Source organism: Peromyscus maniculatus, chromosome 1, assembly GCF_049852395.1.
Source record: "Peromyscus maniculatus bairdii isolate BWxNUB_F1_BW_parent chromosome 1, HU_Pman_BW_mat_3.1, whole genome shotgun sequence".
In the NCBI taxonomy this organism is placed as follows: domain Eukaryota; kingdom Metazoa; phylum Chordata; class Mammalia; order Rodentia; family Cricetidae; genus Peromyscus; species Peromyscus maniculatus.
The window spans coordinates 19,832,269-19,845,566 of record NC_134852.1 but is presented as its reverse complement, the minus strand read 5'-3'; the positions used below and the strand labels follow the sequence as shown (position 1 = coordinate 19,845,566).

General features: G+C 44.2%; 1 protein-coding gene across 1 annotated transcript in view; it reads left to right on the top strand.

The window, feature by feature from the left end:
* Positions 1–5,514: 5,514 nt before the first annotated feature.
* Positions 5,515–13,298, top strand: part of LOC143273055 (vomeronasal type-2 receptor 26-like) — a 31,416-nt gene continuing 23,632 nt past the window's right edge. The window contains exons 1-2 of the transcript XR_013050920.1: positions 5,515–6,423; positions 8,676–8,733. The gene's annotated coding sequence lies outside the window, so the exon portion shown is untranslated. The remainder of the gene's footprint in view (positions 6,424–8,675; positions 8,734–13,298) is intronic.

The window sequence follows — 13,298 nt, the reverse complement described above, 5'->3', positions numbered from 1 at the left end:
ACATTCAATGCATCCATAAGGTTTTTCTTTGGTGTGAATCCTCTGCTGTTCTATGAGAAAGAAATTCTGGCGGAAGGCTCTACACTCACTACATTCATAGAGCTTCTCTCCTGTGTGGCTCCTCTGATGCTGAATGAGGGAAGCAAGCTAGCTTTTCCTCATTATTTTGTGATATTCTGTTAAGAGTTGAGCTGTGGCCGAAGGCCTTGCCAGTCACTGCATTCATAAGGCTTTTCTCCTGTGTGAAGGCTTTCTCCCACTCACAGCCTCCATAAGGCTTCTCTTGAGTGTGGATTTGATGGTGTTTGGTCAGGGATGAGCTATGGCTCAAGGCCTTGCCAAATTCCCAATGACAGGGCTTCTCTCCATTGTGGGTTCGTAGGTGCTGGGTGAGGTGGATAACTTGATGAAAGGCCTTCTCATAACTCACTGCACTCATAGGACTTGTCAACTGTGTGAGTCTGCTCATGCTGGTTGAAGGAAGAGCTGAAGCTGAAGGATTTCCCACGTTTACTACACTCATATGGCTTCTCACCTTTGTGAGTTCTCTGGTGCTGGATCAGTGGGGAAATCTAGTTGCAGGCCCTTCCACACTAAGAACATTTGCACAGTTTCTCACTGGTGTTGATTGTTTATAGTGTTTGGTTAGTGCTTAACCATTTCATATTCACAGCATGAATAAAGTCTTCCTTCTCCTGTGTGTATTTGGTGATGTTCAATGAATGCTGAACTGTGACTAAAGGCCTTTAGAAATTTCTGGCATTTGTAGAGTTTCTTTTTTGTATTAGTTTTTGATTGATCATTTGAGTCCAGCTTCTCCCTTTCCATGTGTTTCTCACATGTGAGGGGGCCTTGCTTTTCAAAAGTCATTGGTTGAGCTGAGAGATCAGTGCTCAGACTCAAGTTTTCCTCAGCCCCATTCTCTTTCTTCTAAGTGGGTATTTTCACAGGAATGAAAATCACCTGCTCCACTTACCTTTCACACCTGTGTTGTCAGGGACCTACAATGTTCTTATTCTTGAAGTGCCATACGCCACCCCCAGTTTTCCCATCAGAAAAACCACTATTGGATAATTTTCCAGAGATGCTTTGTTTTGGATCTGAAAATCTGTTTTCTTGTCTGATTTCTAAATCTGAAAGAAACAAGAAATGGTTCCAAGAGAAAAGAGTTTGTGTGGCATGTAGCTTGAGTTTGTGTATATGTGTGAAACTGATAATTTTGAAAAGTTTAGTGCATGAGTTTAAAAATAGCTTTTATGGGGGCTGGAGGGATGGCTTGGTGGTTAAAAATACTTGTTCTTGCAGAGGACCTAGGTTTAATTTCCTACATGTCAGCCCACAACCATCTATCACTACAGTTCCAGGGCATCCAATGCCCTCTTCTGATCTCTGTAGGCATGCATTGGGACACACACATACATGCATGCAAGCAAAATACATATATAAACTAAAATTTAAATTTATATATTTATATAGATTTTAGCCAGAATGGAGGCACATACTTGTCTTCCTTGTATGCAAGAAGCTGAAGCAGTAGGATTAAAGTATTGAAAATCTTTGGGTGGTGGCACACCCCTTTAATCTCTGTTTTCAGGATGCAAAGGCAGGTGAATCTCTTGAATTTGAGGCCAGCCTGGTCTACAGAGAGAGTTCCAGGATGACCAGGGCTACAAATAGAAACCTTGTCTCAAAAACAAAAACAAAGAACAACAACAACAACAGAAGTATTGAAAGTCTGAGGACAGCTTGGACTATATAGGAAGACACCTAAAAGTAACAGAAAAATTTAACTGTTCTGCAAACCAGAAAGAAACAGGATCCCTACAGGGCAGAGATTCTGTCCATCCGGGCAACAACTGTACCCCAGCCATAGTAAGTGCTTGGCAGACATACTACATGAGCAGGACAGTATTTCTTACCATTCTTGAAAACTGGTAAAGGATCACTGTTCAAACAATGAAAACTACTCATTTTCTTAGCACTTACCACAATCTTTTCCTTTTCTTAGCACTTACCAAAATCTGTAATTTTACATTATTCTTACTTTATGTTTTGTGTGACCTCCTCCCTGACTAAGCATTAGTTCTGCAAAGATGGTAACTCAGTTTCACTCATATCAAAATTGGTATATGGGGGCCAGGATATAGCTCACTGGTAGGGGACTTGCCTAGGATGTGTATGGCCCAGCACCCATGTTATGTGTTCACAACTATATGTAACTCTAGCTTCAGAGGATCTGATACTCTGTTTCCTACTCAGCCAGCATCTGTACACATGACATACATTTAGACAGATACACATACTTAAATAAACTGAAACACAACCCAGGTTTTCTGCAAGAACAGTAAGTGCTCTTAACCACTGAGCCATCTCTTGAGTCCCTCCTTTGCCCTTTCTGCCATATGATGATGCAGCAAGGTGCCATCAATAATGAATGGGCCCTCACAAGACACTGAATCTGCTGGTACTTTGCTCTTGGAATCTCCAGCCTCCAGAACTGAGAGCAATGCATCTCTATTGTTTATAATTGACTCACTCTATTTTGTTACAGCAGCCCAAATAGACCATAAAGATGGTGGTACAAAGAGTAAGAGGGCTCCTGAGAACACAAAAGGATGACCCAGGTCTACCCTGAGATTTTACAACCACAGGGCCAATGTATCTCACTCACCTTGTGTTTCTCTGCTTCTGGTATTTTCAGGTTAGGTCTATGACTTACTAAAATGTATTCTATTTGTTATTCCCTACAATTAAATAATCAAGTTCCTGAAGTCCAAGTCCAGGTATTTGCTTTTAAATGTAAGCCCTACACCTGTTTTTAATTCAGGAGAACTAGAGTCCACAATGAAAGCAAAACATCAGGAATAGGGAGGCAGTCTTACTAAGAGAGACCAACAGCCCAAAAGTCTGCATCATCACAGTATGGTATAGGGCCCACTGGGAAGATTCCAGTTGTCCCAACTCCTCCTTGGTAAAATATACAACCAAGCCCTAAAAGGTCACTTGTTTCTGAAACCATGAGTGTCGTTAGCTGAGTCAGTCTAGACTTATTTCTGGTGGGGCAGCTGATTAATAGGAACGTTAAACAGGCTAGAAGGGTTCTCTCCAGTTGAGGTGAAGGTTAGATTTTCCTGTGGAGTCTAGGTGACCTCCTGGAATATGTAAACAGGCAACAGTACCTTAGGGTATAAGGTCATTTCCAACAATTTAGATGAAGAACATCTTTTAAAAGTTTATTTTTATTCTGTATATGTGAGTGAATTGGTGTGTGTGTGTGTGTGTGTGTGTGTGTGTGTGTGTGTGTGCGCGCGCGCGCGCGCGCGCGCGCATGTGTGTCTGTCTTTGCCTGTAAGAAGGCAGAGACATCAGACTTCCCTGGAGCTAGAGTGGTTAGGTGTCACCTGATGTCCACATTGAGAATCCAACTTGGGTCCTCTACATGTGCTGCTAACCACCAAGCCATGAAATAAAATGGTGTTTGGGAATTAACAAAAAAGTGGCAAAGAATTATGGGCAAGTTAGGGTCCACCAGAAACTGCACTCCTGGAGGTACCCTTATAGCAGCTGTATCTGGGCAGTGAGGAAGGGAATATCTGCAAAAATTGTCAGGCTGGACACCTGTGGGGCCAAAGTTATTCATGGATATTCTTATCTGAAATGTTTGGAACCAGAAGTGTTTCAGATTTTAGGGATTTTTGAAGTTTGGAATTTTTGCATTTTTTTTTTTTGGCTTAAAATGTGCAAAAGTTTTAGACTCTCAGATTAAGGATGCTTCAGCCTCTATGCTTAATCTAATGAAACAAAATTCTTGGTGCAGGGTAGGGGAGGGTGGCAGGTTGAGAAAACATAATCCAGGTGCTGGAGTGGTGGCTCAGTAAAGAGCACTTACTGCTTTTGTAAAGAACCTAGGTTCAGTTCCAGCACCTATGTGGCAGCTCTTAGCCATCTGTAACTCCAGTTCTAGTTGATCCTATGCCTTCTTCTGACTTCTTTGAGCACTGGCATGCACATGGTGCATATACATACATGTGTAAAAAAAACACTCATACACATACCTGGGGGAAAAAGCCATAATCCCAGCAACAAATGCTGGGGTAGATGTGGGGAAAAGGGAGCACTAATTGATGCTGTGGGGAGTGCAAACTGGTACAGTCACTATGGAAATCAGTGTGGAGGTTCCTCAAAAAGCTAGAAACAGATCTATGATATAATCTGCTGTATCATTCTCAGATTCATACCCAAAGAACTCTGTATCCTACTATAGAGATACCTGCTCATTCATGTTCATTGCTGCTCTAGTCACAACAGCCAGAAAATTGCAACAGCCTAAAAGGCCATCAAACAATGAATGGATAATGAAAATGTGGTATATTCACACAATGAAATACTATTCAGCTACTAAGAAAAATAAAATTATTAAATTCTCAGAAAAATGGATGGAGCTGGAAACAATCATTCTGAGGCAACCCGGACCCCAAAAGACAAACTTCTTTTTTCCCCCCCTCCTATCTGTGGGTGTTAGCTTTGAATCTTCGGATATGTGTTTCATTTGAAATACTCATAGAAGCCAGTCAATTTTGTAAGGGGCCACAGGGATGTGTGTGTGTGTGTGTGTGTGTGTGTGTGTGTGTGTGTGTGTGTGTGTACATGTGCACGGGTGATTTCATGGGAGGGGGGTGAAAGAACAAAGTGGTATGCAAGACTTAAAGGGTAATAACACTACAGGAAGGTTTAGATTGGGATGGGGAATAGGAGGGCATGGTAGATGCAGAAATACTGGGGGTGTGTGTTAACTAACATTAAAGACATTTTGAAAAACATCACGAGGAAACTTTCTACTGTACAAGCTTGTTGGTGTTGTTAACTGCTGGATATCAGGGATTTCTCCTGTCTCGCCCTGCGAAAACTGGGATTACGGACACAACAAGTGAGCATACCATCCGGCTGGTTGGGAAATCGAACTCGGTCTTCATGCTTGCACTTTCCCTGCTCAGCATCTCCCCAACTCCGTATTCTTAGTATTAATGTAAGCATGAGAATGGTGACTGACACCCAGAGCGGCACTCAGTTTGTCTTAGGCAGCTGGGAAAGGTGGGACAGAAGCCCTTCCCTCTCGGGTAGGCTGTTTTCAATCACTGCAATATTTGCCCCAAGCTCGGGGATTCCAAGTCTTGGGACAAAGCTCGGACCCGGGGCCAAGATCCTCTTCAAAGACCCCGAGATCCCTAGAGGCCAGCCCCACCTCCTCGGTCCCGTCCCTTTGGCCCCCGAAGCGACACCCGCAGGGGTAAAGAAGCAGAGAGAGCTCCACGCGCACCGGTGCGGTTGGGTACCTTCTCCGACTGTGGCCTCAGACCCCTCCCCTCGCCCGCCCAGCCTCCCACCTCCACCCCAACGCCCCCATCTTACTCACCGCCGAGTCGCAAAACAAAGGCCGCGGCTACTAGGGGGGTTGCGCCTGCGCGCAGACTACACCTCCCAGAGGCCCCTGCGTGCGCTTCCGGTCTCGCCCCTTGGTCCTGACCCTCGTGCTGTGGCTGGCGGGCTCGGAGTGCGAGCGTAGACCAGGATCGACCCCGGTGCGTCACTGGTCACGAGCCGCAGGAGGAAAGCTGAGAGCAACACCAGAGCTTAATACTGTGGCCCCCGGAGGGCTGCGCGCGGGCTTTACGTCTCTCTGCTCGCCCCGGCTCCTCGAACTCGGACTCGTGGGCGCCCGAGAAGTCCGTTTCCTGCCCGCTTGTGCCTCCCGACACTACAATTCCCAGAGGGCCACGCGCGCATTCGCTGTCTCTTTCGCTGTTAGGTTCTCGGCGCTCTCCTATTTATCTCCACGCTGAAGAGTTTTTGACTGACTGAAGGGCTAATATAGGATCTGAAGAAGTTGAGAGAAGTAGTGGGAAGGGGCCTGGTAACGGTTTCCCAGACATGAAAAGCCCTGAGGTGTTTGATGAAGAGAGGAGGTTGGTAGTGAGAAAGCCAGGACATTTGAGCATTGACTTTGCTTTCTTACTGGAGACGCAACCGTTAACTCTGTAAGACAAAAGCTGCAAATAAAACACCAGCACAAGTTTTATCTCAGAACATCAAAGATATCCCCGGAAGATCAGCCATAGGCAGTTACCAGGCCGTATTTAGTACCTCAGTATAAAAATCAACATGCATGTACTTTGTTATGTAATTATTGAAATTGTGCTATTGAGCAGGAGCACAATATTCAAAGATGAGATGCTTCCATTCACTGAACTGTCGTTTTCTGAAAATTCACCGCCAACACCATTCACTGGGGTAGCAGTGGAATAGGTGTGGCATTCATTGTCACTAAACAGTGATTTCACATCCTAATGTGTGCAAAGTCTTTTGGCCTTTGCCAAACAACACAGCCAAGAAAGAATGTGGACAGAGATTTATTACCTGTAGCAGGTAAGCAGAGCAAAAGTGATAGCGTTTAGGGGTGCAGGGAAGGGTTCATTTTCTCTGTCAAAGAAAAGGGGAAGCAGTGTGTGGTGGCATAGCACCCTTGATCCCAGCATGAGGGAGGCAGAGGCAGGTGGATCTCTGAGTTCGAGGCCAGCCTCTTCTACCTAGATAGAGTTCAGGACAGCTAGGGCTGTTACACACAAAAAAGAAAAGGTGAAAGAAGTGTTACCAGAAATCTTGGGGAGTCCCAGCAGAGCCATCATATAATACCTGGGAAATTAGGGCCCCCTCTTGAGGTTCTTAGTTTAACTAATAAGAGAATTTAAGAACAGTTACAGATGGAAGCTTGAGGACAAACAGACTCAAACAGAAGCTTGCAGAGTTTTGAATGAAAACCCCAAGGCAAGCTAACTATGAATCTCCCAGCTGCCTGGAAAGAAGAATGGAGAAGAACAAAAGCCGTGCTTTTTGAGATAAGGCTGCAGGAGGTCAGATACCTGCCAGCAGACATCCACATGCTGCAGGGGAGAGGAGCTTTAGAAAGAGAGCAAGGAATTTCAGTGTTAGAGAGGGAGTTTTGGTCTTTGGTAAAACATTCTTATTTTCATTTTATGTGTACGAGTGGTTTGTCTACATGTATATATACACTGTGTGTTCAGTCGTGTAGAAGGCATTGGATCCCTGTAGGATCTGGAGTTACAGTTTTGAGCCATCAGGTAGGTGCTGGGAACAGAAACAGAACCCTGTGCTCTTTTATTTTATTTTTTTTTTCCTCTTCACAAGATAGGGTTTCTCTGTGTAGCCTTGGCTGTTCTGGAATCCTGGAACTCATGCTATAGACCAGGCTGGCCTCTAACTCACAGAGATCCTCCTGCTTCTACCTTCCAAATGCTGGGATTAAAGGTGTGGGACACCAACCCTGTGCTCTTAAACTGCTGAGTCACGCCTCCAGCCCCAGTTAGGACATTTAAAAGCATACTTAGGCTCTGGCCAGCATCTAAAAGAAAAAGTTATACTTTTTGAAGGTGGATAGACTAAGTTGAACTTCATGGTGGCTCATCTCTTAGGTACTGCATTGGAGGTGGGGATAGCACATTATCATAAAGTGAACTCACCTTCCTTGGGGCAGTCCAATCCAGGTCCTTGATTAACACTTAAGGGAGCAGACTATGTAAAGTTCCTGTTCTTTACGAAAGGAGATATTTCCAAAGCAATACCTCCCCGAAACAAAGGAAGCATGGTAATTTTATTCTGGGCATCTGTTTCTATGTGTCAGCAGGGATGGGACAAAGACTCGGCTCCTGACCGCCACTCTCAGTAGCCTGAATTGTTTACCTGAATTTTTAGGGATCTCCACTTAGGCCAAACTAGGATTCATGACTTCCAAAAAAGATTTCAGGAGTAGCAGATTAATGAAATAGAGTTGGAGATTTTTAAAAATAATTTATTTTTTATTTTATGTGTATTGGTGTTTTGACATGGGTGTCAGGTCCCCTGGAACTGGAGTCACAGACAGTTGTGAGCTGCCATGTGGGTGCCGGGAATTGAACCCAGATCCTTGAGAAGAACAGTCAGCTCTCTCAACCACTGAGCCATTTCTCCAGCCCCAAATTTGGAGATTTTTAGGAAAGATAAATTTTAAAAATGTGTTTATGTTTTGCCTGCATATATGCATGTACACCACCATGTGTGTGTCTGTTGCCTGTTGAGACCGGAAGATGAGGTCAGTTCCCTGGAACTAGATGGTTCTGAGGTGTTGTATGGTTTCTGGGAACCGAACTTGGGTCCTCTGCAAGATCTTTATCAATGAACCATGCCTCCATATCCTGAAGGATATATATTTTTTAAGATTTATTTATTATGTATATGGTGTTCTTCCTGTATGTATGCCTACATGCCAGAAGAGGGCACCAGAGCTCATTATAGATGGTTGTGAGCCACCATGTGGTTGCTGGGAACTGAACCCAGGTCCTTTGGAAGAACAGCCAGTGCTCTTAACCTCTGACTATCTCTCTAGCCCAGAAATACTTTTAGTACAGGCTATAGCATGAGAGTTAAAAGAAAAAGAAGCAGTCATAATAAAGACACATTCAAGTAGGAGTGTGTGCTTCCTAAGGAAGAGTAAGGAAAAGACCCACCCAAGGGAGAGCAAGCAATTGTCTGAGTGCTAGCCATGCATGCTGTATTGGTGGTTCTTATATTATATCTCAAAAGGCTGCTAAGAAATCCTTCCTCCCCATTCTTTCTGTTTTTAGGCAAGAGTGAAGAGAGATGGCCCCAGAGATGCTGTGTATGGAATTATAATCTGATAAGGTAAAACTAGAAGCTACTCGGGTCCTACAAAAAGTTTGTTCTTTCCCTATAAATGGGATTTCTGGTGAAATTATGAGAAGACTGCAGGTTTATACTTTGAAGAGGACTTTTAAGCAGTTGCTATTGTTCTGCAATTCTTGCTTCTCTGCTGGCAAGAGGCTCTAACCAGACTCTGGAGTGAGGGGCTCCCTTTTCATGTCCCCAAGATTTTCTTTGACTTTTGGACCTGCTTCAATATTGAAAAACACCCTGTGTTCATACCTCCTTAGGAATAGTGTCACAAAACAAAGGGTGTGAGTTGAGGAAGGCAATGAGGACTTTTCTCCTGGGCTTGGAATTGTCACTATATAACCATTGGCTAGATGTTAACAAATGCCTCTGTTCCAGGCACTAAGGCTGGGTGCTTCGTCACATTGGCTGCACTTCAAACTACTAGCAGCCGGCTACTAGGGAATTCTGTTCCCCCAGACAATGGCTCTGTTGCTGCCACTAAAGGCAGCTTTTCCTAAGTCTCTATCATTCTAAGAAAACTCGAGATTCATAGGCTAGGGTGAAAACCTGGGAGCTCAGAGAGTTAGAGTGATTAAGTGGCTCACTTCCTCTCTTTGCTGGCGTCCTGTAAGCCACTCTCCTTCCACACCACCCCAGCTAAAAAACCCATGCTATGCTCCTCCCTGCTACTTCCTGCCAACTAGTTGCTAACTCCACCTCTCTGAGCCCAGTTTAATTTTATTTAATTAACGCTCATGCAGCACATTTTTATGTAGTTAAGCAAATGCAGCATAAACAAATGTAATACAGCTTTGCCTAGTTAAACAAATATTCCACAACAGGTGGGAAAACATGTGACTGGACTGACATGGCTTTGGTTCATCAGAAGCCCACAGTTCTCTGGGTGCGCACCACCAAACAGAGCAGAAGCTTGCTGAAAGTGGGAGTGTCCAAAATCGGCTTGGAAGTAGAAAGTCCCTGGAGGATAGGGAGGGCCACCATAGTAGGATCGTCAGGGCTGTGTTCTGTGTCACGCGCTGTTGGCTGCTGGTCTCTGGAGTGGGGGTGTTACATGTAAGTACTCACTGTGCAAAGTGGCTTCAGGAGGGAGAACCAAATGGGAGTGCGGAGGCCTTGTTATTCTCTTTACTGTCACTTAGGGCACAGGTAATGCCATGGAGCAGCTGCTTAATTTTCTTGGTAGTTAAAATTGACTTGGCCCTTCAGGGCAGTGCTGGCTCATTTATGTATTTATAACTAGTTGGGAAATGTCTCTTGTGAGAAAATTGACTTTGTAGAGTCAAGATGATCGCCCCCACACATGCAGGACACCTCAAATCTAGATCCATTGGGAGGCGGCCTGTAGCCAGGAAGAAGTTTCATATATATATATACACACACACACAATTAAATATATTTATACAGATATCTATATCCATGTATTTGACAGAGTCTCACTATGTACTGTTGGCTGTCCTGGAACTCTGTAGACCAGGCTGGCCTCAAACTCACAGAGATCCGCTTGCCTCTGTCTCCCAAGTGCTGGGATTAAAGTTGTGCCACCACAACACCCCACTACCCCCAGCTCCAAACTTTTTATTAGCAAAACTTTATCCCAAATGAAATCTAATGCAAAAATTCCAACCTCAAAACCAAAGCATTTAAAAGTAGACCTACTGTAGCTAACAAGGACTAGGGGTACAGGGAACAGGATTCTATTTGAGAGTTGAGAATATTCTGCAACTAGGTTGTAGTGGTGGTTATGCAATGCTGGAATCTTTTTAAAATGGAACTTCTAAGGGACAGCTGACATTTAATCCCTAGCTCATGGATGTCTGATGGGGTCCCACACCCAGGGTACAGGATCTTCTGAACTGCAAGAGAAACCAGTGGTTCAGAGTCTCCACTGTACTGGTTCTAGTTTGGGATCAGTTCTTTCCTTTCTCCCCACAGGATATTTGGCAGTGTCTGGGGATGCTTTCAGATGGAGTAAGGGGTGTTACTTGTCATCTACCTAATGGAAAGGTGTTCACCTCATAGTATACAGAAAGTTGAAAGAAAAAGGGAGACGATGGTTCCATGGACAAGATACACCTTTCAAAAGCACATTACAAGTGGTCTGCTGCCTTATTGAGACCCTAGCTCCTAACAGTCCACTGAACTATGAAATCATCATGGATTTAATGATGAAGCTAGTGTCCTTATGGTCTCATCACGTCTTGATAATACCACAACTGAGGACCAAACCTTCAACACCCGAAATAACAATATCATAACATTCTACCCTTGGCTTCCAAATGCTCATGCTCATCTTTATAAAGCAAGGCATATTTAACTCATCTCCAAGAGTCTTAATGTCTCAATAGTTCTAGTGTTTCTCAAAAGTCCAAGTCTAGAGTATCTTCTGAGACTCAAGGTAAAGCTTTAGCTGTGAGCTCCCTAAAAAGCAAAGAACAAGCTTCATGCTTACCAAATACAATAACACAACAAGCATTCCCATTCCAAAAGGAGGAAATGGAGACATAGAAAGGAGAGATGGGGCCTTGATGGTGGGGCACACCTTTAATCCCAGCACTTGGGAGACAAAGGCAGGTGGATGCCTGTGAGTTTTAGGTAAGCCTGGTCTATGTTAGCTAGTTTCAGGCCAGCCACATAGTGAGACCCTCTCAGGAGGGAGAGAGGGAGGGAGGGAGGGAGGGAGGGAGGGAGGGAAGGAAGGAGGAAGGGAGGGAGGGAGAGAGAGAGAGGAGAGAGAGAGAGAGAGAGAGAGAGAGAGAGAGAGAGAGAGAGAGAGAGAGAGAGAGAGAGAACAAGAGATGACTGAAACTCAGAAGGGTAAACATTAAGTCCTGTAGCTCCGTGCCTTGCATCGGAATATGTGATGACATGATGTTACAGTAGCCTTGATCAGGGCTCTGTGGAGACACATTAGGGAAGCTATTTTTCTGGCATGGGTGGAGATTTAATATTTCAAGTTACCCCAAACACAGAAGAGTTAATCCAGGTGTGTAGTTGTGTTAGTCAATCATCTAGCCATAGGACCAGGCTAGTTCACCTTAAGCCATGAATAATTATACCTTTACTGAGCTAAAGGTATAACTTTGCTTCCGTACCGCACCCTTCCAAATTCTCAACACAAAGGGCAGTCAGTACAGAGCCTTCAGGACTCAGAAAAACACAACTTTCCATTTTCTTCTTTCTGTCTCTCTTCTAAGATGCTTTCCCTAACATTTTGGGCTTCACTTTCTCTCTAAAGCTCCCCTTTCCCACCATGTGGGTGACTGCTGGCCATTGTGGCTGACTCCCATGCCTAACATTGCAAATAGCATGGCTTTCTTTCTTCCTCTTCTTTATCTCCCTCTTCTGGGCAGCTGGTGAGGGTCACAACTGGCCTGCTTTGGAGTTTTTTTAAACTTTAATAAAATTGTCCTCAAGTTTCTTTTGTGAGTCTGTTCTTCAATTCTTTGAATATGAAGACTAAGGAAGAACCCATAAGAGGAACTCTTGACAACTCTAGTGGGATTCCCCAAATTTTCTGGGAACAATGTGAGCTCCAAAAGGGCTTTGACAGTTCTGTCTCTGTGGTTTTTCTGGCTGTAGCCCTCATGGCTTTTCTCCTGGGCTGACTTTGCCTGTTGCCTGTGACATTCTATAGACATTCATATTCCTGGCATCTTGAACTTCCTGGTATCTCTAGGGTATTTGACATCATTCCTGTAGATGTATACATTGTTCTGTCAGAGACTGCCTGCAGGGTATCCTATCATCTTACAAACTGACTTCTCAGGCTTTCCTTCAAAATTTGAGTGGGGACTGGAGAGGTGGCTCATGGTTAAGAGCACTTGCTGTTCTCCCAGAGGACCTGGTTTTGATTCTCAGCACCCATATGGTGGCTCATAACCATCTGTAACTCCAGTCCCAGGGGATCTGACACTCATTTTTGGCCTCTGAGATCACTTTTTTTCATGTGATGCACAGATATACATATAGGCAAAATCTCATACACATAAACATAAATAAAATAAATAATCAAATAAATAAATGTATTGTGGAAACCCACTGTGACCCCCACACCTCATGCTTTCTGTATGTCTGCAAAATCAGCATTGTGTGAAAGATAGAAGGTTTGGTGCTAGTGTAAGCAGTAGTCAGCCTGCAGCAGCTTCTGTGTCTGTGTGTAGATGGCTGAACATGGGAAGACACTTTCCTAGCCAGTCTGGGCAAGCAGGGAGCCCTGGATCTCTCTCTTTTTCACTTGAAAGCAGTCTTACAAACAAGTTTACACCTGTATAGTCTTTGCTTCCATAATGGATCAAGTTCTATCATGGTCTAATTACCACTAGCTGAGGACCAAGCTTAAAACACGTGGGTCTTTTAGGTGGGCATTGCATATCCATACTAGAATGCATATCCTGCTAAGTGATCTACAATGCACCAGACAGCCCCTAACCACAAAGAATCACATGTTGCAAAATGTTAGTTGTTCCAAAATCAGGACATCCTGATCACATGTAGATAACACCCTTTTGGTCCAAAGAAAGCACCTTGGGTTCCGTTTGCTCTTCTGGGTCAGA